This window comes from Canis aureus, chromosome 4 (genome assembly GCF_053574225.1).
Source record: "Canis aureus isolate CA01 chromosome 4, VMU_Caureus_v.1.0, whole genome shotgun sequence".
Taxonomy (NCBI): domain Eukaryota; kingdom Metazoa; phylum Chordata; class Mammalia; order Carnivora; family Canidae; genus Canis; species Canis aureus.
The window spans coordinates 25016788-25039445 of record NC_135614.1 but is presented as its reverse complement, the minus strand read 5'-3'; the positions used below and the strand labels follow the sequence as shown (position 1 = coordinate 25039445).

General features: G+C 37.2%; 1 protein-coding gene across 9 annotated transcripts in view; it reads left to right on the top strand.

Moving 5' to 3' along the window:
* MICU1 (mitochondrial calcium uptake 1) overlaps window positions 1-22658 on the top strand; it is a 248921-nt gene that overhangs the window by 4708 nt on the left and 221555 nt on the right. For 3 of the 9 annotated variants that reach the window (XM_077894921.1, XM_077894914.1, XM_077894917.1), the window contains exon 2: window positions 22155-22236. The exons of the other annotated variants lie outside the window; for them this stretch is intronic. The gene's annotated coding sequence lies outside the window, so the exon portion shown is untranslated. The remainder of the gene's footprint in view (window positions 1-22154; window positions 22237-22658) is intronic. 9 annotated transcript variants of the gene reach the window in all.

Sequence of the window (22658 nt, the reverse complement as noted above, 5' to 3'; positions counted from 1 at the left end):
TTAAAGATTGCCTAATCTTGGTATGTAACTGTTAGCCTGAAGGAATGTATTGAGAGAATTTTGCACAAACTCTGAGCTCAGCAAAGTTTAATATTAAGTAGAAGATCTCACATTCCTTGACTATACCAGGAGAGCTAGGTGTTGAGCATCTTGAGTGTTCAGATCAGAATTTATGGTGACTTGTGGTAGTGGGCAGAAATAATAAAAATGGATTTGTTTTTATTTTTAAGAATGAGCTCAGGATGATACTCCTGTGAAGCAATGCTGTAAGAACATGTTATGTTGGACACCTGCAGGCAGAAGAGATGACAGTTTAGAATGTTACTTGAAAAACCAAAAAAGGCAACATGGAATTGAGTAACTGTAAGAAGTGATTGACATGAAATATAATTTATGACCTGGCATTGGGAAGTTAAATATTGCCATATTGAGAGAAGAGGTGTTTTAGGCCTATTTATGAGAAAATAAATACCTAGAAATGGATTAATCTTTTTTCCCCTAAACTAATCAGTTTTGCAAATTGTAAACATATCCTAGGCTAACTAATAAGTTCAAGGTGAGTTTTACTGACTATGAGAAAATTGAAACTTTAGTGTAATCTTGGAGAAGTATATTTCCATAATTCATCTCAGGTATACAAATGTTTACGTTTCTATTCAACGTGATTTAATGTTCATTTAAAATTTAAAGTGCCTATCCTAATACCTTGCTTGTTCAGAGTTGGACAGTTACTTGGTATCTATTATAAACACTACTTATAATCTTGTTTTTTCTTTTTAAAGTTTGTTCATGGAGTAATGGGACTAAATCTGCAGGCTGTTTTTTTTCCTTTAAAAAAATAAATATTGGTACTTCATTTACTCTATTAGGATTAAGTAAGCATTCTATAACATAACACAGCATTAGAATTCAGCTTTTTTTTTTTTTTTAAGATTTTATTTATTTATTCACGAGAGAGAGAGAGAGGCAGAGACATAGGCAGAGAGAGAATCAGGCTCCTCACAGGGAGCCCGATGCGGGACTCGATCCCCAGACTGGGATCATGTCCTGAGCCAAAGGCAATGCACAACTGCTGAGCCACTCAGGTGTCCCAGAATTCACCTTTAACACAGATCTTTCTTGGCTTATAATAATGGTGATATGTTCCAATAAAGCCATTTTAAGTCGAAAATACCACAAGTGAAAAATGCATTTAATACACCTAACCTATTGAACGTCATAGCTTAGCCTAGCCTACACTAAACATGCTCAGAACACAGACTTTAGATTTTATTTTTTTAATTTTTTTTTTTTTAAATTTATCAGAGAGAGAGAGAGAGAGAGAGAGAGAGGCAGAGACATAGGCAAAGGGAGAAGCAGACTCCTTGCGGGGACCCCAATGCAGGACTTGATCCCAAGACCCCGGGATCATGCCCTGAGCCGGAGGCAGACGCTCAACCACTGGGCCACCCAGATGTCCCTTAGAACACTTACTTTAGCCTACAGTGGGCAAAATCATCTAACACAAAGCCTGCTTTATAATAAAGTGTTGAATATCTTAGGTAACTTAATACTGAAAGAAAACAAAATGGTTGTGTGTTGGTGGTTTATCCTCTTGATCACATCTGGGACCCGTGGCTTGCTGCTGCTGCTGCCCAGCTTAGGAAAAACTATTGTACCATGTATCATTAGCCTAGGAAAAGGTCAAAATTAAAAAATTAGAAGTACAATTTCTACTGAATGCATATTACTCTCACACCATCATAATGTTGAGACATCCTAAGTCACCATCTGTATATCTTCCTAGTTTAGCTCTTATGACTCTACCTTTCCTTCCTATGTTCTAGTCATAGTAAACTACTTTTTGATCCCCCTAACAAGCCATACTTTTGTTGTTGTTGTTGTTGTGTTTGGAATGCCTCACCATTATCCTGCCATCTTTTAACTGGTGAGCTGCTGTTCATCTTTGAATGAGATTGCATTGTTTTTTCAGTTTGCAAGACTTTACCCTCAAGTGGTTATTTTTTTTTTGGTGGTTCCCATAATAATAATTTTTACCTTTTGAAAATACTCTTATTTTGTGGAACAGTTGTATGTATTTTCTATGAGATGGAGTGATTCTTGATGCCAGAAACAAGTCTATTCATCATAATATCCTGAACATGCAACAGAGTGCCTGTAGTCTCTACAAGCTCAGAGCATATTTGGTGAATATATGAGTAAGATAGTTCATCTGCTTTAAAAATCAGAATGGGGTATGTGGGTGGCTCAATGGTTGAACGTCTGCCTTTGATTTGGCTCAGGTTGTGATCCCAGGGTCCTGGGATTGAGTCTCGCATCAGGCCTTACAGGGAGCCTCCTTCTCCCTCTGCCTGTGTCTCTGCCTCTCTCTCTCTGTGTCTCTCATCAATAAATAAAATCTCAAGAAAAAATCAGAATAGAATCAATCCAGTAGATAAAGTCTACACACTATAACCTGTATCAGTCTGATGCATTTAGAAAACTTTTTATTTTTTTATTTTTTATTTTTTTGCATTTAGAAAACTTACTTGGACACACCTAGTAAATCCCATCCACACATTCTACCACACAACAATAACCATATTTTATCTGTCTAATATATACCAAGGCACCGGGGTGGTGGGGGGAGAGGAAAAATATTCCATTCGTTAAGGAGCTCACAATCTAGTGGTAGAGACAGCCAGATGAATTGTTAATTACAATTTAGATTTATGCTAATTAAGGTTCAAATTAAAGCTCAATTTATCAATTTCAGTAGACCCATTTCAGCTGCTTAATAACCACATGTGGCTAGTGCTTACTGTGTTGAATAGTTGATATAAAACATTTCTATTTCTATCATTGCAATACATTCTTTTGACAGAGCTATTGTAGAACATTATACACTTGAACCTACATTCTTTAGTTTTAGATGATAGTTTTCGTTTCAGTCATATTCTTTGTCAAATTAAACTTGCTTTTAGATTTGAAAGTTTTAAACATTATCAAGTGGATTTTATTTATTTTTTCAAGTGGATTTTAATATATAATACACTTCAAATCAGCATTGCTCATTATTTCAGGTCTTTGATCTGTGTGATAGCATTTAAATTAAGTAGTTTGAGAGTTTGATTAACTTCAGCATTGATAACATCTGATTTTCTATGCTAATAGTTCCTGAGATAGCAGTAAATCATAATGGTTAAGAGCATAGCTTTGCATCAGAGAAACTTTCCTCTGTCATGTATTGTCTGAAACCTTAGGCAGATTTCTTAAAAGCATTGAGCTGTGGTGTTCTTAGTGAAATAGTAATAATGATACTTATTGCAAGAGTTATAGAAGATTAAGGTAACAGATATTAGGCATTTAGCGTCTCCTCACAGAGTATTTATCATTAAATGCTAGCATTAAAGAGAATTTTGAACAATCAGATTCTTTTTTTTGAACAATCAGATATTTAAAACAACTTTTTGAGGAAGTTGGAGAAATTGGAATAGAGTCTGGGTATTAGAACATACCAAGGAATTAATGTGAAATTTGTTTAGGAGTGATATTGATTGTGTGGAAGGAAAAGTCCATATTTTTGGAGGCATATTAAAATATGTAGCAGTGAAATGATAGCATGTCTGAGAGTTGCTTAAAAATAATTCACAAAGACTTAAGAATAAAAGGGATAGAAAAATTGGTTTTAATATCCATTTCTGGTAAAGAAGGAATAACCAGTACCATATTTACCCTCCTGCCTGAAACAGTTTAAAAGGCAGACAAAAGATACAAAGCAGTGGTTTCCTAGATTTTGGAAGTTGTGCAGCAAAGGAAAGTGATCCCTGAGAGGTGGGAAACCAATGAGGTGCACTCTGTAGTAGCTCTGGTTTGCTGCCTGGAAAGTTTACCAGCTGTACAGAGCAGGGAGGGGGGATCCCAACAGAGAGTGCAGTGATCTCCTTGAATTGAGACAGTCTGGGAAGGTCAAGGCAGCTGGAGTTTGCAGAGCGGAATATTAGAAATGAGAAAGCTGAAAGGAAGGAGAGCTTTGGATCTGCAGTCTCCCCCTCAAGTATCCAGCTGAGAACTGCTCTGTGCATCCATGTGAGGAAACTACTGAAGCTAGGGAGAGTACCACCTGAAAAGAATAAAGAACAGTACTGTTTTTGCAGAGGCAGAAATAATGTTTTTCCTACGAGCCAGAGGAGAAAATGTCTTAACGTGATTGTATAGATTACTCAGAAGGGCCTTGTCTTAGTAGTGGAATAAAATTAGGTGCTCCAGCCTAAAGCAAGACCTGAAAGGGTGGTACTGTTTCCAAGAAACTTAATTATATCCCAGAACTAAGCTCAAGAATAGATGTAGGAATACAAAAATATCCAACATCCAACAAGGTCGAATTCACTGTCTGGCAAGCAGAACTAGGCATGCACAGGAACAGGAAGACATGACACATGATGACAAGAAAAAAAAATCAGTCAAAACCAAAACAAATGACCGTTGATAGAATTAATAAAAGGTATATTAAAACAGTTTTTATCATTGTATTTCATATGCTTAAGAAACTAGAATATTGAATTTTATTTATTTGTTTATTTAGAGAGAAAGAACATATGAACAGGGGGTGGGGGGAGGGACAGAGGGAGAGGGAAAGAATCTCAAGCAGGCTCCATGGTCAGCACAGGGTGTGATGTGGGCCTGGATCTCAGAACCCTTAGATCATAACCTGAGCTGAAATCAAGAGTTGGACACTTAACCAACTGAGCCACCCAGGCACCCCCAGAAAGACTGACTATGTTAAGTAGAAACATAGAAGATAAGAAAACGACCAAAATGTAGTGGAGAAGGTTGTGAATGTGCAGGGATAGGGGGTATATGGCAACTCTTGTACCTTCCACTCAATTTTGCTGTGAACCTAAAACTGCTCTAAAAAAATAAATTTTATTGGAGAACCCAGGTGGCTCATTTGGTTAAGTGTTGGCTTTTTTTTGGGGGGGGGGGTTGGGCAGCAGCACTTCACATTTATTGAGAGCCTGCCACCGAGGAGCTCACAGCCTGGGGGCCAAGACTCCACATGTGCTGGGATGGGGGAAGAAAAGAGGTAAAGGCAAAAAGGAAGGCAATGCAGAGACTCTGTGGCCCAAGCAAAGGCGGTACAAAGCAGGCATAGGCAGGGGGAGGAATATGGCCCCATGAGCCCTGCCTAGACCTGTGAACTATGGACCAAGCACAGGCATGAAGGCTGCCTGACCAGTTGGGGCTTCTCCTTTTCTCTCTCCCCCAGTTTGTGCTCTGACTCTCAAATAAAATTTTTAAAAATAAATATATTTTATTAATTATAAAGAAAAAGACCAAAATGGGACTTTGATGAGATGGAAACTGTGATGTCTGAGATGAAAAATATGCTTGTGGGATTAATGGCAGATTAGACATTAGGGGAGAAAATTTATGCCAAAACTCACAAAGTTATACAAAATAATCTATGAAGAGTTCTTGTTAAAAGTACTTAATTTGACTTTGATCATGCTTTTTTTTTTTAAAAGATTTACCAATTTTTGAGAGAGTGAGCAAGTGAGCAAGCACAGGGAGGGGCAGAGGGAGAGAGAATTTCTAGTGACTCCCCACTGTGTATAGAGCCCAACACGGGGCTCAACTTCATGACTCTGAGATCGTGACCTGAGCTGAAACCAGGAATCAGATACTTAACTGACTGAACCACCCAGGTGTCCTTCTAATCACACTTTTAGATATAACTGGAATTTATAAGAAATGAAGGGACTGGAGAAACATTTAAGCCATACTGTGAGGAATCAACTAGATAAATCTAGAATTTGAGAAATGCTGCAATATAGTTGTCCTGTTCTTTGAAAATGAGGGTTGTGCTGTGATTGCAGAATATGGTGGATATACTTAATGTAATGGGATTGTATACTAAAAAGTAGATAAGATGCTAAGTTTTATGTGTATTTTACCACAGTTTAAAAAAATGTACCATTTTAATCATTTTTAGGTATACTGTTGGGAAGCATTAAGTATATCTGCATTGTTGTACAGCAGTCACCACCATTCATTTCCAAACCCTTTTCTTCTTTCTAAACAGAAAACTATACCCATGAGATGATATTCTCCTTTTATTCCTCCCCACTGACATCATGAATCTATTTTCCATTTTTATGAATTTCACTACTGTAGGTTTTTCATATAAATGGAATCTTGTATTTGTTTTTTTGTGACTGGCTTATTTCACTTAATGTCTTTAAGATTCATCCATTTGGGGGATGCCTGGGTGGCTCAGGAGTTGAGCATCTGCCTTTGGCTCAGGGTGTGATCCTGGAGTCCCCAGATGGAGTTCTGCATTGGGGTCTTTGCATGGAGCCTGCTTCACTTCCTTCTTCCTATATCTCTGCCTCTGTCTCTGTGTCTCTCATGAAAAAATAAATAAAATCTTAAAAAAAAGATTTATCCATTTTGTAGGATGTATCAGAATTTCTTTCCTTTTTTTTTTTTTTTTTAAAGATTTTATTTATTTGAGAGACAGAGCACAAGCAGGGTGGGGCTAGGAGCAGAGGGAAAGGGAGAAGTAGGCTACCTGCTGAGCAGAGAGCACAATATGGAGCTTAATCCCACGGCCCTGGGATCATAACCTGAGCCAAAAGCAGACATTTAACCAACTGATCCACCCAGATGCCCCAGAATTTCCTTCCTTCCTTTTTTTTTTTTTTTAATATTTAACTTATTTATTCATGAGAGAGACAGAGACACAGGCAGAGGGAGAAGCACACTCCATGCAGGGAGCCTGATGTGGGACTCAATCCCAGGACTCCAGGATCATGCCCTGAGCCAAAGGCAGACGCTCAATTGCTGAGCCACCCAGGCGTCCCTCCTTCCTTTATTTAAAAAATTGCTTTTATTGTGGTAAAATACATACAATATAAAATTAACCATCTTAATCATTTTTAAGTGTATAAGTCAGTAATATTAAGTACATTCAGATTCTTATGATAGCATCACCAACATCCATCTCCAGAACTTGCAAACATATATTAAATACATATTAAGTAGTACTCTGTATTATCACTTCCCCCCAGCCTCTGTGATTTTGACTACTCTAGGTACCTCCTGTAAGTGGAGTCAACAGTGTTTATTTTGTTGAAACTGACTTTTCTTATTTAGCATAATGTCCTCAAGATTCATCCGTGTTGTATTGTTTGTCAGAATTTCCTACCTTTTTATGGCTGAATAATATTCCATTGTAGGTATAAGCCATATTTTGTTGAAGGACACTTGGATTGCTTCCACTTTTTGGTTATTGTGAATAATGCTATTAGTATGGGTGTACAAATATGTGTTCAAAGTCTCTGCTTTCAATTCTTTTGGATATATTCCCCAAAGTAGAGTTGCTGGATCATATGTTAATTCTATGTTTAATTTTTTGAGGAACTACCATACTGTTTTCCATAGCAGTTGCACCATTTTACATTCCCATCAACAGTGTACAAAGATTCCTATTTCTCTAATACATGTTTTTTCTGTTCATTTCCGTGATTAGAATAGCAAGGCTTATGGCTAGAGTTTTACTTTGCATTTTAATTAAGGGTTTGCATTGAAAGGAAGATATTTAGGTGTGAAGTATTTATATGTCTTAGTGAAATTTATGTTACATAATACAATTTTTATTTGAATTACCACTATCAGCAGCATCCTGTTATTACCTTCCAAAGAAATATTTATTCATAATTTACTGTGTGTTAGACACTGTGCTGAACTTTATATAAGCATTTTCTTGTTTAATCCTCCTCATAGTCATTTGCAGTGAGTGTTATTATCCCTGTTTTATGGTAGCACAAAGTTGCCAAGTCAGGAATCAAATACAAATTTGACTGGCTTCAAAATTAATGGTCAGTAAGAGGTCCAGTTAGTAAGTTCTAGTATTTAGAATTAATGAATTAACTAGATTACCTTGACACAACTTTCTGGTCCTCAGCTCATAAAAACAAAAGAGAACAAAACAAAATACACAACAACAATACAAACTTATCTACATGTTCAGTTAAGCTTTATGATCTAATTTTACTTTAATTAAGTCTTAAAGTTGAAAATAACATCTTCGATTAAGCAAGGGAAAATCTTAAAAAAAAAAAAGAAAATAAAGAAGTACCTGGGGAAATAGAAGTGGAGTAAAGGTAAAAAAGGCAGGATAATATCCATTGAAATATCTGATACTGCTGTCAGTCTAAGCAGGTTCATTTCTAGAGAGACCAAAACTACAGATAGATTGTTAAAAAGGACTATCTATAAAGATGTCAGTTGCTGTGAAGATGAAAAAAAAATCCATTGAAATTGTTATTTATGTAGAAAGAGACTTCCTTTTGCAGAAATATATATTATTCTTACACATTGGTCCATAATACTGATCAATCCTTTGCTGTTGAATGGGACTCTGAATAACATGTCATGGATCCACAGATGAGTTCTGACATGGAATTATTGTTCCATTTTAATCCTGGTACCCCATTTCCCATATCTGAAAATTAAATATAGTGCATATGAGAGAGTATTCATTGGAGCACTTATAAAATACAGAGTTCTCTGCAAATGCAAGGTGACATGGTTATTAAATATTGATTACTTTGTTCTGTCTTCACATATCATTTCTGTATTACTTAGGATTTGGAGCTTTAATTTAGTAAGGAAGCCTGTAAAGTATCCTAACTGTGTTCTGTGGTGCTTGTAATACGCTATTGTTGATCAGAGTTTTATATTCTTATTTTAAAAAAAATTTGCTCTGAGGCACCTGGGTGGCTCAGTGGCTGAGTGTCTACCTTTGGCTCAGGTCATGATCTGGGGGTCCTGGGATCGAGTCCCCCACTCCCGTGGGGAGCCTGCTTCTCCCTCTGGCTATGTCTCTGCCTTTCTCTCTGTGTGTCTCATGAATAAATAAATAAAATCTTAAAAAAATTTGCTCTTCTTGCAGTCAGTCTCAGCCTTTTGTAGAGTTATGCTTAGTCAACTGGTACTTTTATAATACAATCCCCTGTTAAACCTTTATGGACAAAGCAAACAGATTTAGCAATGAATGAATTAGCTTATTAGCAAATTGCAAATGGGAACATGGTTTCAATAGACCATTTAGGTTTATGCTGTTGTGTGATTAGATTTTTTTTTTAAGATTTTATTTATTTATTCATGAGAGACACACAGAGAGAAGCAGGCTCCATGCAGGGAGCCCGATGTGGGACTCGATCCTGGAACTCCAGGATCATGCCCTGGGCCAAAGGCAGGCACTCAACCACTGAGCCACCCAGGCATCCCTTGTATGATTAGATTAACTCAACCTAATCGCTTTTTGAATGGTTGTCATTAAAATTTTATATATTGTTTTATTATATATAGTTATAGCACATATGAGGACTACATGAAACATATATGTGTACTTGAAAGAATAATTATAAAAGTGACCCATGTTGGTAAACATCACCCAAGCCAAAAAAGAACATTCCCATCACTTGAGAAGGCCCCCATGTGCCTTTTCCTAATCACAGCCCTCTTCTCTTCAGGAGACAAATTACCACCCATGATTTTGGTGATAATCATGGTTATATGTATCACTAAACATCTTACTTGTTTTCGTGTTTTGGGGCCATATGTAGATGAAACCTAACTATATATATATTCTTCATGATTTGCTTCTTCACTCAACATTATATTTGTGAGACTTATCATTTGTTACTTGTAAAGCATTTTTGGAGGGATGTAAAGTTTCCTAAAATTAATTTTGTGATTCCCTATCTATCTTCATTCTTCTTCTAAGTTTATTTTTTAGTAATCTCTATATTTATTGTGGGGCTCGTACTAATGATCCTCTGGATCAAAAGTCACATGCTCTTCCTATTGAGTCACCCAGGTGCCCCTCAATTTTTCTTTTTCTTTTTCTTTTTTAGGAACTATTAATAAAATTTGGTTGTTAGTCCTTTGATGGTTATATGGGTAGCAACTGTTTTGTCCCTCTTTGGACTTTGTAGTGTTTTTTGATGTTTTTAATATTTTTTTTGATGTTTTTAATATTGTTTTTAAATTTTATTAAATTTTTTTTGGCTGTGATTCATCAGTCTTATATAATACCCAGTGCTCATTGCATCACGTGCCCTTCTTAATGTCCATCATTCTGTTACCCCATCCCCCTACCTGCCTCACCTCCAGCAACTCTCAGTTTATTTCCTATGATTAAAAGTCTCTTATGGTTTGTCTCCCTCTCTGATTTCATTTTTTATTTTTCCCTTCCTTCCCTATGATCTTCTGTTTCTTAAATTCCACATATGAGTGAAATCATATTCTCTGATTGACTTATTTCACTTAGTATAATACCCTCTGGTTCCATCCATGTCCTTGCAGAAGGCAAGATTTCATTTTTTTGTTGGCTGAGTAGTATTTCATTGTATGTATATACCACCTCCACTTTATCCATTCATCTTTTGATGGACATCTGCGCTCTTCCATAGTTTGGCTATTGTGGACATTGCTGCTATAAACATTAGGGTGCAGGTGCCCCTTCAGATCATTACATTTGTATCTTTGGGGTAAATTCCTAGTAGTGCAATTGCTGGATTGTAGGATAGCTCTATTTTCAACTTTTTTTTTTTTTTAAGATTTTATTTATTTATTTGTGAGAGACACACACAGAGAGAGGCAGAGACACAGGCAGAGGGAGAAACAGGCTCCATGCAGGGAGCCCGACATGGGACTCGATCCCGGGACTCCAGGATCAGGCCCTGGGCTGAAGGCAGCCCTAAACCGCTGAGCCACCCGGGCTGCCCTATTTTCAACTTTTTGAGGAACCTCCATACTGTTTTCCAGAGTGGCTGCATGAGCTTGCATTTCCTTTCTTTATAGTATCTTTTATGATGCCTGTATGTTGTTTTTATGGTTGCTTTTAATATATTTTATCAGTCTTTTTTTTTTTTTTTGGTATTTTTCCTACTGTAATATCATTGAGATATTCTCTTACAGCATTAGCTAGAAACTTTACATTTTTCCTTTTATACTGTTTAATCCACTTAGAACTGATATTTATGTATTGTGAATCCATTGAGTTCTTTTCCTATGCCCTGGCCCTGGGTCAATGTTCCAGCCTCATTTATTGGGAAATCTTCCTTGTCCTACTAATTTGATATCCCATCTCTGTCAGTATCTATTTATGTGGCTATGTCTTAGGGTTTTAAATTTTTTTCTGTTGTTCTATTTGTACCTCTGTGGCAATATCACATTGTCTTAGATACTAAGATTTGTAGTGAGTTTTAATATTAGAGCATTACCAACCTACCTTGTGTTCCCCCACCCCCACCCCAAGCATGTCTTAGCTTTTCTTGGTCCTTTGTGCTTCTATATTCATTTTAGGGTCATTTTGTCAAGGTCCACTAAAATCCATTGGGATTGTATTGCTAGTATAGTTTAGTTTGGGGAAAATTGCCATCTTTACAAAATTTTGTTTTTCAGTTTATTAAATGGTATTACATTTATTTAGGTCTTCTTTAAGGAGGTCTTTCAATGAAGTCTTTTATTAGACTTATTCCTAGGTACTTTATACTTTTGCTTTTTTTCTTTGTATTTTAATTTAATTTTTTAAAAAAGATTTTATTTATTTGAATGAAGGAGTGGGAGAGAGAGCACAAGTGGTGGGGGAACAGACTCCCTCTGAGCAGGGAACTCCATGTGAGACTTAGTCCCAGGATCCTGGGATCATGACCTGGCTGAAGGCAGATGCTTAACCAACTGAGCCACCCAGGCTCCCTGCCCTAAGTATTTTTTTAAGACAGTGTGTGGGCAAGCAGGGGGAGGGGCAGAGGGAGAGGAAGAGAATCTCAAGCAGACTCCCTGCTGAGCATGGAGCCTCAGGCAGGTCTTGGTCTCAGGACCTTAAGATGATGACCTGAGCCAAAATCAAGAATTGGTCACTTAATCAACCGAGCCACCCAGGTGCTCCACCAAATGGTAAAATGCAAATTAAGACCACTTTTAAAAAGTGTGTTCCACAAGTATTTTATAAAAGCAATTATATTGAAATTTATTGAAGTATAGTTTACTTACAATAAAGTTTACCCTTTTCTGTATACTCGAAGTTTCAATAAATGCAGTCATATGTGCACAATAATCAAGATATAGGTCAGTTCCTTTCACCCCTAGAAATTGCCTTATGCTCCTCTGTATTAGCCTTTCCCCTCATTTCCATCCCTGGCAGCCACTGATCTGTTTCCTGTTGTTAGGGTTTTGCCTTTTTAAAAATGTCATGCAAATAGAATCATAAAGTTTTTAAAGCTGGTTTAAGAGGCAACTGGGTGGCATAGTCTGTTGGGCATCCAACTCATGGTTTAGAGTCAGGTTGTGATCTCAGGGTCTTGGGATGGAGCCCTGCCTCAGGCTCTGCGCTCAGCAAAGAATCTACTTGTCCCTCTTCCTCTGCCCCTACTCTCTCTCTCTCTCAAATAAAGAAATAAAATCTTTAAAAGTGCTTTCAAATTATCATATAGTCAAGTGTTTTTTTCTCTCGGTGTACAGTTCTTTGAAATTTAATATATAAATTTTAATAATATAGATTCATTTAACTGCCACTGCAATAGGATACAGGAAAGTTCTCAACCCTCTCATGCTGTCCTATTTTAGTCAGACCCTTCTCTACCTCTGTTTCTTAGAAACTTACTAAAAGTTCTCTATTAGTAGTTTTTTCTTTTTTATAAATGTATATACATGGAATCATGAAGTATGTAATCTTTGAGACTGGCTTCTTCCAGTATAATGCCTTTGAGATTGATCCAAGTTGTTGCATGTACCAAGAGTTCGTTCCATTTTAATTATGGTTATATTCCATTGTAGGCTTATGTCACAGTTTGTTTATTCAACTGATGAAAGATACTGGATTTGTTTCTAGATCTTGGCAATTTAAAAAAATGTACACATTCAAATACAGGTTTTATGTGAGCACAAGTTTTTATTTCTCTATGGTAAATACCTAGGAGTAGAATTGTTGGGTCATATGGTAAATATATGTTAAACTTTATGAAAAAAATGTCAAACTGTTTTCCAGAGTGTTTACCATTTTGCATTCCTACCAGCAATGTATAGAGAGTTTCATTTGTTTTGCATTCTTGCTGCACGTAGTATTGTCGGTAATTTTTTTTTTAAGATTTATTTATTTATGATAGACGGGGTGGGGGAGGGGGGCAGAGACACAGGAGGAGGGAGAAGCAGGCTCCATGCCGGGAGCCCGACGTGGGACTCTATCCCAGGACTCCAGATCCCAGGACTCCAGGATTGGGCCCTGGGCCAAAGGCAGGCGCTAAACCCGCTGAGCCACCCAGGGATCCCAGTAATTTTTCTTTTAGCCAAATAAGTATATAATGGTATCTCATTGTGGTCTTAATTTGCATTGCTAATGGCTAATGATGTTGAATACCTTTTTATGTGCTCATTTATTTATGAATAGAGCTGTTAAGAACATTAATTCATAGTTTTTTTGTGTGTGAACCTGTTTTCATTTCTCTGGGGTATTTATCTAAATTCAGCTTGAATTTTTCATACATTGCTAATGACCAAGTTTGAGATAGTGCTAGAGTGTGGAATCTATAGAAACCATAGACACAGGAGAGTTCACATCCACTTGCAGGCTTTTCTCAATAGATCTCAACCAGAAGCTTTCCTATAACATTGGGGAAAGAGCAGAAAACCGAAAGTGCTTCCCAAAGATTCAGCCTATAGTAGGGAAGCATCCACCACAGTGAGAAAAGCAAAAAGCTCCTTTCAGATCTAAATATTTTATTTTTTTTTAATTTTTATTTATTTATGATAGTCACACACAGAGAGAGAGAGAGGCAGAGACAGAAGCAGGCTCCATGCACCGTCGGAGCCCGACATGGGATTCGATCCCGGGTCTCCAGGATCGCGCCCTGGGCCAAAGGCAGGCACTAAACCGCTGCGCCACCCAGGGATCCCTCCTTTCAGATCTAAGGACAAAAGTCTTAAGGCCCTGGGGAAGGATAGTAAACCCTGTTACCTTAGGTGAAAATCATTTGTATCTAGTGGGGAGAAAAACAAAAATAAACCCTCACCCCTGGGGAGGGGCAGAAAACTGTTGGAGCCCAGATTATCAGAAGTTTATATCTGACAATAGATAGGGCCACCAAGAAATCCCCATGCCCAAGACCCAGAGGTCTCTCCTGAAAATTGTAGCTGTCCCAGGACAACAGAGAACCCATAACCAGGCTAACACACACCAAGTAACAAGCACTCAGGAAAAATGACATATATTATCTACAAAGGAACAAAGATAGAAATTACAGTAAACTTCTCAGAAATGACAAAAGCCAGTTTCTGTTGCTCTTCTGTCATTCCTGAATTTCCAGATTTCCTTCCAGTATTTGTTTTTTCCCATCTGAAGAACTTTTTGTAGTCTTTTAGAGCAGGTGTGCAGGCAGAGAATTCTCCTAGAATATCATGCTTTGACACTACAGATTTTATTTAAATCCTATGAAGAATGTTCGGCCCTTTCTTTCCTATTTTTTTTTTTTTGCCTTAGCAGGCAGTTGGCCTAGTTAGAGTTAGGCTATAAATTCTGACCCACCTTTTATGGGTTGTAGTTCCAATATCAGTTTGGTTTTCATAACTTTGCATTACTATCCAGATTTTTCCATTGTGTGTACCACACAGTAGCCAGTGGTAGTGATCTATATACCCCATATTTTAGTTCACATATCCTTTGTTTTGCTGTGTGTACCATACCTGTGTACCCTGGATATGAGCTTAGGATATCATACTGAACCTTATGGTTTCATTTTATTGAACTTTCCTTCTATGTGATATTCCCAACATTTCTTTTCTCCACATGATCCTTCTTCTTTTGACTCAGTCCTGAAAATTTCTCTGCCTACTCTATCACATAATTTGGCTTATATCAGCCTCCTGGATCCAGAGACCAGAGGATAGAAAAATGAGCAAACGAGATCCCTCAGTGCTCTTGGAGAAGAGTTCCTCTGTCAGAATTTTTCTCTTTTTTCTGATTTTTAGATGTCTTCCTAGCTGCAAGTTATTCTGCACTACTATAGGTGTCTGTTTTTTCTGGGGTGGGAGAAAATGAGCAAAGACACACACATCCAGGGAATTTCTCCCACTCTCTTTTACTCATAGCAGCCTTTTTCCCACTCATCAATCAGAAATAAATGGGTGTTGGAGATCTGTTTGCATCCAGTACACACATCTGGTGTCAAACAAACTTTGAATTTTGGTATGGAGGGACCAGGGGAAAAATTGGGAAACTCTCTGCTATTCTAGTGCTACCTTGAGATGTCTTTCATTTTGCATTTTGCCTGCTAACATATTACTTTTCAGAGTCTTTTTCCATCCAGGGCTTTTAGTTGCATTCAGTGTGAGACCAGAAGTATGCTGACTTCATCTTAACCTGAACCAGAACCTCTATAGTCAAGTTTTAAATACTTTTTATTAGGAAGTATTTCAAACATATACAAAATTATGAATTCTGTTGTACATACACAAAACCCCCATGTACCCATTGCCTAGCTTCACCATTTATCAACATTTGGCTGATCTTTTTCATCTATAATTTCCCATTTTCACTGTCTCTTGACTTTAATTGTAAAATATAGCTGTCATTTCATTCCATTTTATATGGCCAATTTCTATAATTTTTATGTGTATTGGGAAAGAATGTATAATATGCAGTTGTTCAGTGTTCAGGTATGGGCATTAAGTTGTTGATCATGTTTATAAAAATATTTTATATCCCTACTGTTTCTTTTTTTAAAGATTTTATTACTTATTCATGAGAGACACACACAGCGAAGCAGAGACATAGGCAGAAGGAAAAGCAGGCTCCCTGCGGGGAGCCTGATGTGGAACTCGATCCTAGGACTCCTGGATCATGACCCGATCCTAGGACTCCTGGATCATGACCTAACATTCACCTTTATAAATTTCTATAAATAATGAAGGCAGATGCTCAACCACTGAGACACCCACGTACCCCTATATCCCTACTGTTTTTTTTTTTTTTTAAGATTTTATTTATTTATTCATGAGAGACAGAGAGAGAGAGAGAGAGAGAGAGAGAGGCAGAGACACAGGCAGAGGGAGAAACAGACTCCATGCAGGAAGCTAGATGTGGGACTTGATCCTGGGACTCCAGGATCATGCTCTGGGCTGAAGGCAGACACCCAACTGCTGAACACCCAGGCATCCCCCTAATGGTTTTAAAAATATTTTTACTGATACATTTTTTTCTTGTTCTATACAATATTCTTTTGAACTTTAAACTTTATAAAGTGATAATCTGTAGTTATGTTATTTAAGTCTAATAAATTTGTGTTACAGGACACTAAAGATAGTTTTTTTTGTGACCTTGAACTCTGTTCAAGTGATTCTTTTAAGCTGTTACAGAAACTAATATTTAATAGCTTTAGAACTACATATGATAAATATTATTTGTGTGATGTGTTGTTGTCTTGCCAATAGGTTAATTGAGTTCTAGCTTAAAAGTCTTAGAAGCTTAAAAAATGCATTTTCACTTTTGACAATAGCCATTCTAATAGATGTGAAGTGGTATCTCGTTGTTTTGATTTTCCTTTCCCCAGTGACTAATGATATTGAACTTCTATTGACCCCCCGAGCCACCCAGGGGTCCCTCCAGCAGTGTTTGTTGAAAAGAAGTCCTTTTCATGTTGAATGGACTTGGCACTCTTGCTGAAAATCAGTTGACCATATATGTGGTTTATTCCTAGGCTTTTATTTTATTCCATTGGATTATATATCTGTCTTTATGCCAGGTCCAGTGTTTTTCTTGCTGTTGCTTTGCATTATGTTTTGAAATCAGAAAGTAGGAGTCTCCCAACTTTGTTCTTCTTTCTCAAGATGTTTTTGGCTATTTGGGGTCCCTTGAGATTTCAGATGAATTTTTAAAGATTTTTTTTTCTAGGTGCCATTTTAGAGTCACAGCAAAATTGAAGAGAAGGTACAGAGATTTTTCCATATACCCTCTGCTCTACATGGGCATGGCCTTCCCCATTATCAATTTCCCCCACAAAAGTGGTAGATTTATTACTGTTGACAAACCTATTGATACATCATAATTGACCGAAGTCCGTAGTTTACATTATGGTTCACTCTTGGTGTTGGACATTTTATAGATTTGGACAAATGTATAATGACATGTGTTCATTATTATGGTATAACAGAGTATTTTTACATCCTAAAAATCCTCTATGCTTTGCCTGTTTATTCTTTCTCCTGTCCCAGCCTTTGTCAACCTATGATCTTTCCATTGTCCCTACAGTTTTGCCTCTTCTAGAATGTCATATAGTGGGAATCAACAGCGTGTAGCCATTTCAGATTGGCTTCTTTCACATAGTAACATGCTTTTAAGGTTTCTCCAAGTTTTCTCATGAACTGATAGCTCATTTCTTTTTAGTGCCTTTAACTAGTAGAGAGCCTCTCTGGCATACTGTAGCACCACTTTAGCTAACTAGTAGGGATCTTCTGGCACACAGAGGGTGTCACTTTAGGTAACTACTCTATGACCTTGCCACCATGCCCCTTGCTCCATAAAAGGTGAGAATTAAGGTCCAAATAGAGGGGGAAGATAGGAACAGAAAATAGTGGTAAAGAATACCTGCTTACTGCCTGGATTGTTTGTCCCCTGATCCTCCCTGTCATGTAAGTTACTCTGAATAAAATGCTGTGTAAGCAGTATGTAGTGACTTGCTTCATTTTTTGGTATTGAAGGGTCTTCTCAGTCTGGAGGATACATTACTGACTCTCCTCCATGTTCTTACATTCACCTTTATAAATTTCTATAAATAATGAATGAGGGTTCCTATAGGTCCATATCCTCCCCAGCATTTGATATTGTCAGTGTTCCACATTTTGGTCCTTGTAATTGTTAGGTATTGGTATCTCAGTATTTAGATTTACATTTCCTTGAGGACATGGAGTTTCTTTTCTTTTCTTTTCTTTCTTTTCTTTTCTTTTCTTTTCTTTTCTTTTCTTTTCTTTTCTTTTCTTTTCTTTTCTTTTCTTTTCTTTTCTTTTCTTTCTTTCTGATTTTTATTTATTCATGAGAGAGACACAGAGAGGCAGAGACATAGGAAGAGGGAGGAGAAGCAGGCTCCATGCAGAGAGTCTGATGTGGGACTAGATCCCGGGATCATGCCCTGAGCCAGAGGCAGATGCTCAACCACTGAACCACTCAGGCATCCCTGGAATGCTTATTCCTTTCTATATGCTTATTTGCCATCCGTATATCTTCTTTGGTGAGGTGTCAATTCCATATAACTTTTAGGATGGAATTTTGTGTTTCTTTTAAATGATAGAGTTGAGTTTTTTATTTTTAGTTTTTAATTTTTTTAAAGATTTCATTCATTTGTCAGAGAGCACAAGCAGGGGGAGCAGCAGGCAGAGGCAGAGGCTCCTTGTTCAGTAGGGAGCCTGATGAGGGGCTCGAAACCAGGACCCTGGGATCATGACCCAAGCTTAAGGCAGATGCCCAACCGACTGAGCCACCCAGGCACCCTAGAGTTTTTTTTTTTTTTAAAGAAGAAACCACATATACCCCCATTTCCTAGTTTTCTTCCTTTAAGAAATCTTTAAGGAAATCTTTTTGCCCCTGTTCAGTTTTTTTTTCCCCATTATCTGTCAGTTAACACCAGCATTTTAGTGTTTTGATTCTTTTTTTTATTATTATTAATGTATTTATGAGAGAGAGAGAGAGAGAGAGGCAGAGACACAGGAGGAGGGAGAAGCAGGCTCCATGCCGTTAGCCCGATGTGGGACTTGATCCCGGGGCTCCAGGATTGCGCCCTGGGCCAAAGGCAGGCACCAAACCACTGAGCCACCCAGGGGTCCCTAGTGTTTTGATTCTTAATTTTTTTTTTTATGTGGGGTGTTTATTTTTGTAATGGATGAATTTCTATCATTTGCTCTTTTTGTTTTTCTTGTTAAAAGATAACAAAGCAAGAAGTACAGATTTCTAGAAAGGGATTTCGATGGGATTTAATTAAGAGATTAAAGTATTTGGAGAGTATAATGAAATCTGACAAGTGCTTTTTCACATATCTTTTAAGGTGACAACAGAGGTCACTTATTGAAGTTACTAGGCAAGCAAATTGAAGGTAGAAGGAAGAAAGAAACTATTTACATGTCTTGCTTATTACACCTTAAATGTCATCTGTTAAATTCAGAATCAGAATTTTTATTACCTTTAATATTTGAAATTTTATTAAAAAATGAAGAGAATAAGGAAGCTTCATATCATATGGTTGATAAAGTAATTAAAGTGGAGTTGAAAATATTTCAGACAACAAAGAGCATAGGCTAGGAAAGTAGAATATCGTGATTTTTAATATCAATTTAATTACTTATCAGGAAAATTAATGCTCTGATTTACATTTTTATAACAAATTTATTGAGATATAACTCACAGACCATGTAAGTCACCTATTTAAACTATACAACTTAGTGACTTTTAGTATATTAACAGATATGTGTGACCATCACCAGAATCAATTTAGAATTGATGAAAATAAAATTTTCATATCCCAGAAAGAACCTCTTAGCCTTTAGCACTTACTCCCTATTTCCTCCTAACACCACCCCTCCCCACCTACTAATCTACTTTCTGTCTGACATTTCTTTTTTCTTTTCCTTTTCTTTTCTTTTTTTGAGAGAGAGCGAGCATGAGCAGGGTAGTGGTAGGGAGAGAGGGAGAGGGAGAGAACATCCTAAGCCTCCTTCATACCAGTGCAAAGCCCAGGGCGGGGTTTGATTTCACAACCCTAAGATCGTGGTCTGAGCCCAAATCAAGTCAGATGCTTAATTGAGCCACCCAGGCGCCCCTATTTTGGACATTTCTAATGTGCATTTTTAAAAGATTGCTCTGGAAAAAAGAAATTCATCTGGCTAATGTACAAAATGAAAGCAAAGAGTCCACTTGGGAGATGCTTGCAGAAATCTAAGCATGATAGGATGGTGGTATAGACTTGGCTGTTAGCAGTGGAGATAGAAGTTTATAGATTAGAATATTGTTTAGAAAACTGTGACTTTATTTTTAAAAAGATTTTTATTTATTTATTTGAAACAGAGAGAGAGAGCTAGAGAGCGAACAAGTAGGCAGAGGGAGAGGGAGAAGCAGGCACTCACCGAGCAGGGAGCCCAGTGTGGGGCTTGATCCTAGGACTCCAGGATTACAACCCAGGCTGAAAGTAGATTCTTAACCAACTGAGCCACTCAGGTTGCCCTTAGAAAACTGTGACTTAAATAGTTTGAAGTATTTTCTTTTTTAATAGATTTCATTTATTTATTAGAGAGAGGGAGAGCACAGGTGGGGGGCGGGGGGCAGAGAGAGAGGGAGAAGCAGGCTCCCTGCTAAGGGCAAGTGGGGACTCCATCCGCAGAGGACTCCGGGATCATGACCTATGCCAAAGGCAGCTGCTTAACTGACTCAGCCACCCAGTTGCCTCTGAAATAATTTCTTTTGATAGAAGAATATTTAGTATTTAAATAGAGATCATAATATACAGAGTAATGATTTTACTCTTAATGAAAGGCTTTGGATGCTACAAAGAAAGCCAGAGAAGCCTTACGTCCAGTATGCGAGGAAATGTTTATGAGTTGAATATGTCTTGGGTTTTCAAATCTCTGAGGCTTACATTGTAGTATGGCTTTCCCTACCTCAGATCAGATTGAGCCTGCTGTTGGAAAAGTCTAAAGTGGTGGTGAAGTGTGTACTTAGTTTATTTCTTAGTAGACTAGACTATATATTTTGTTTTAATGGCTGATATCATATAAATGATATGGCTTTTTGGCTTTAGCAGGTAGAACAGGCATTCAAGGTCAAAGTAACAAATTTACGATAATATATAAAAGTTATCCCATTTATAAGACTGAGAATAATTTTTTTCTAAATGACGTCTACCTTTTATTTATAATTATAATAATTTTTAAAAGCCTTTTGACTGAGATATGAGTTCCTTTCTGGTCTTTACCTTGTGTGTTCTTTTTTTTTTTTATTCATGAGAGAGAGAGGGGCAGAGACATAGGCAGAGGGAGAGGCAGGCTCCCCATCGAGGAGCCCAATGCAGGACTCGATGCCAGGACTCCAGGATCATGACCTGAGCCGAAGGCAGACGCTCAACTGCTGAGCGACCCAGACGTCCTTACCTAGTGTGTTCTTAGAGCTACTTAATATTTCCTAAATATATTTTCATCATCTGAAATGGGTAGAAGTAGAGAATTTAAAGCAGTCACTAGGGGAAAAACAAATATTCTGAGAGAACTACCTCTCAAAACACAAAATGATCGTTTAATGGTTTAATAGGTATGTGAAAGAAATAGTTTATTACTATTTTTAAAGGTTTATTTATTTTAAAGAGAGAGTGCATGCACTAGTGGGGAGGGGGCAGAATGAGAGGGAGAAAGAAACTTAAGCAAACTCTGCACTGAGCATGAAGCCTGACACAGGGCTTCATCTCATGACCCTGAGATTACAACCTGAGCCAAAATTAAGAGTGAAATGCTTAATCAACTTTGCCACCCAGGAGCCCCAGAAACGGATTAGTTTTATACTATTTTAAACTGCCTAGAGCTTAGCAAGCAAATTAATTGCTTTACTACGTTATTTAAATTTGAATTTAAGCAAAACGTGACAGAGATGAGAAAAATAAAATACTATCTATATTAAGTATAGATATAGAAATATTAAATGAAATAGAATTTTAAAATATTTTAAAAATGGAATATACAATAAGATTGACTTATACTTTGCTATGTATTTCTTTGAGTGTTAGCACATGTATAGATTTGTGTGACTTGGGATGCCTGGGTGGCTCAGTGGTTGTCTGCCTTCAGCTCAGGGCATGATCCCAGAGTTCCAGGATCACATCCTGCATCAGGCTCTCCACAGGGAGCCTGCTTCTCCCTCTGCCTGTGTGTCTGCCTCTCTCTCATGAATAAATAAATTAATTAATCTAAAAAAAAAAGATTTGTGTGACTGTCCCACACACAATATAGAGTATCTGTCTGGATATAGGCTATCACCTAAAAATTTATGTGTGGTTCTGTTGTAATCAAATCTTCTACCTACCTGTAACTTCTGGTAGTCTGATCTGTTCTCCATCACTATTCTTTTACTTTTCCAGAATATCATATAAAAGCATGTAACCTTTTGAAACTGACTTCTTTCATCATCAGTGTAATACCTTTCAGATTCTTCTTCAGCATGTAAGTAATTTACTCCTGATTGATTACTGCGTAGTTTTCCATTATATGGATATACTGGAGTTTGTTTATCCATGCAACATTTGAAAGTCATTTAGATTATTTTATAATTTTATTATTTAGTCATTTAGGTTATTTACAATTTTGGTAATTATGAATAAAACTGTGAACATTTCAGGTACAGATTTTTGTGCAAACTTTAGTTTTCATCTCTAGAGTATCTAGTAATGCTTCATCTTTCATTCCTCCAATCATGGATGAGTGTTACAGTTGCTTTGTATCTTTGATATTGTCAGATATTGTTGGCTTTAGTGGTTTTTTTGTTTTGTTTTTAGCCATTCTGTTGGGTATATAGTAGTATCTCATTGTGGTTTCCATGATCATTTTTCTAATAGCTAATGATGTTGATCATCTTTGCAAGTGCT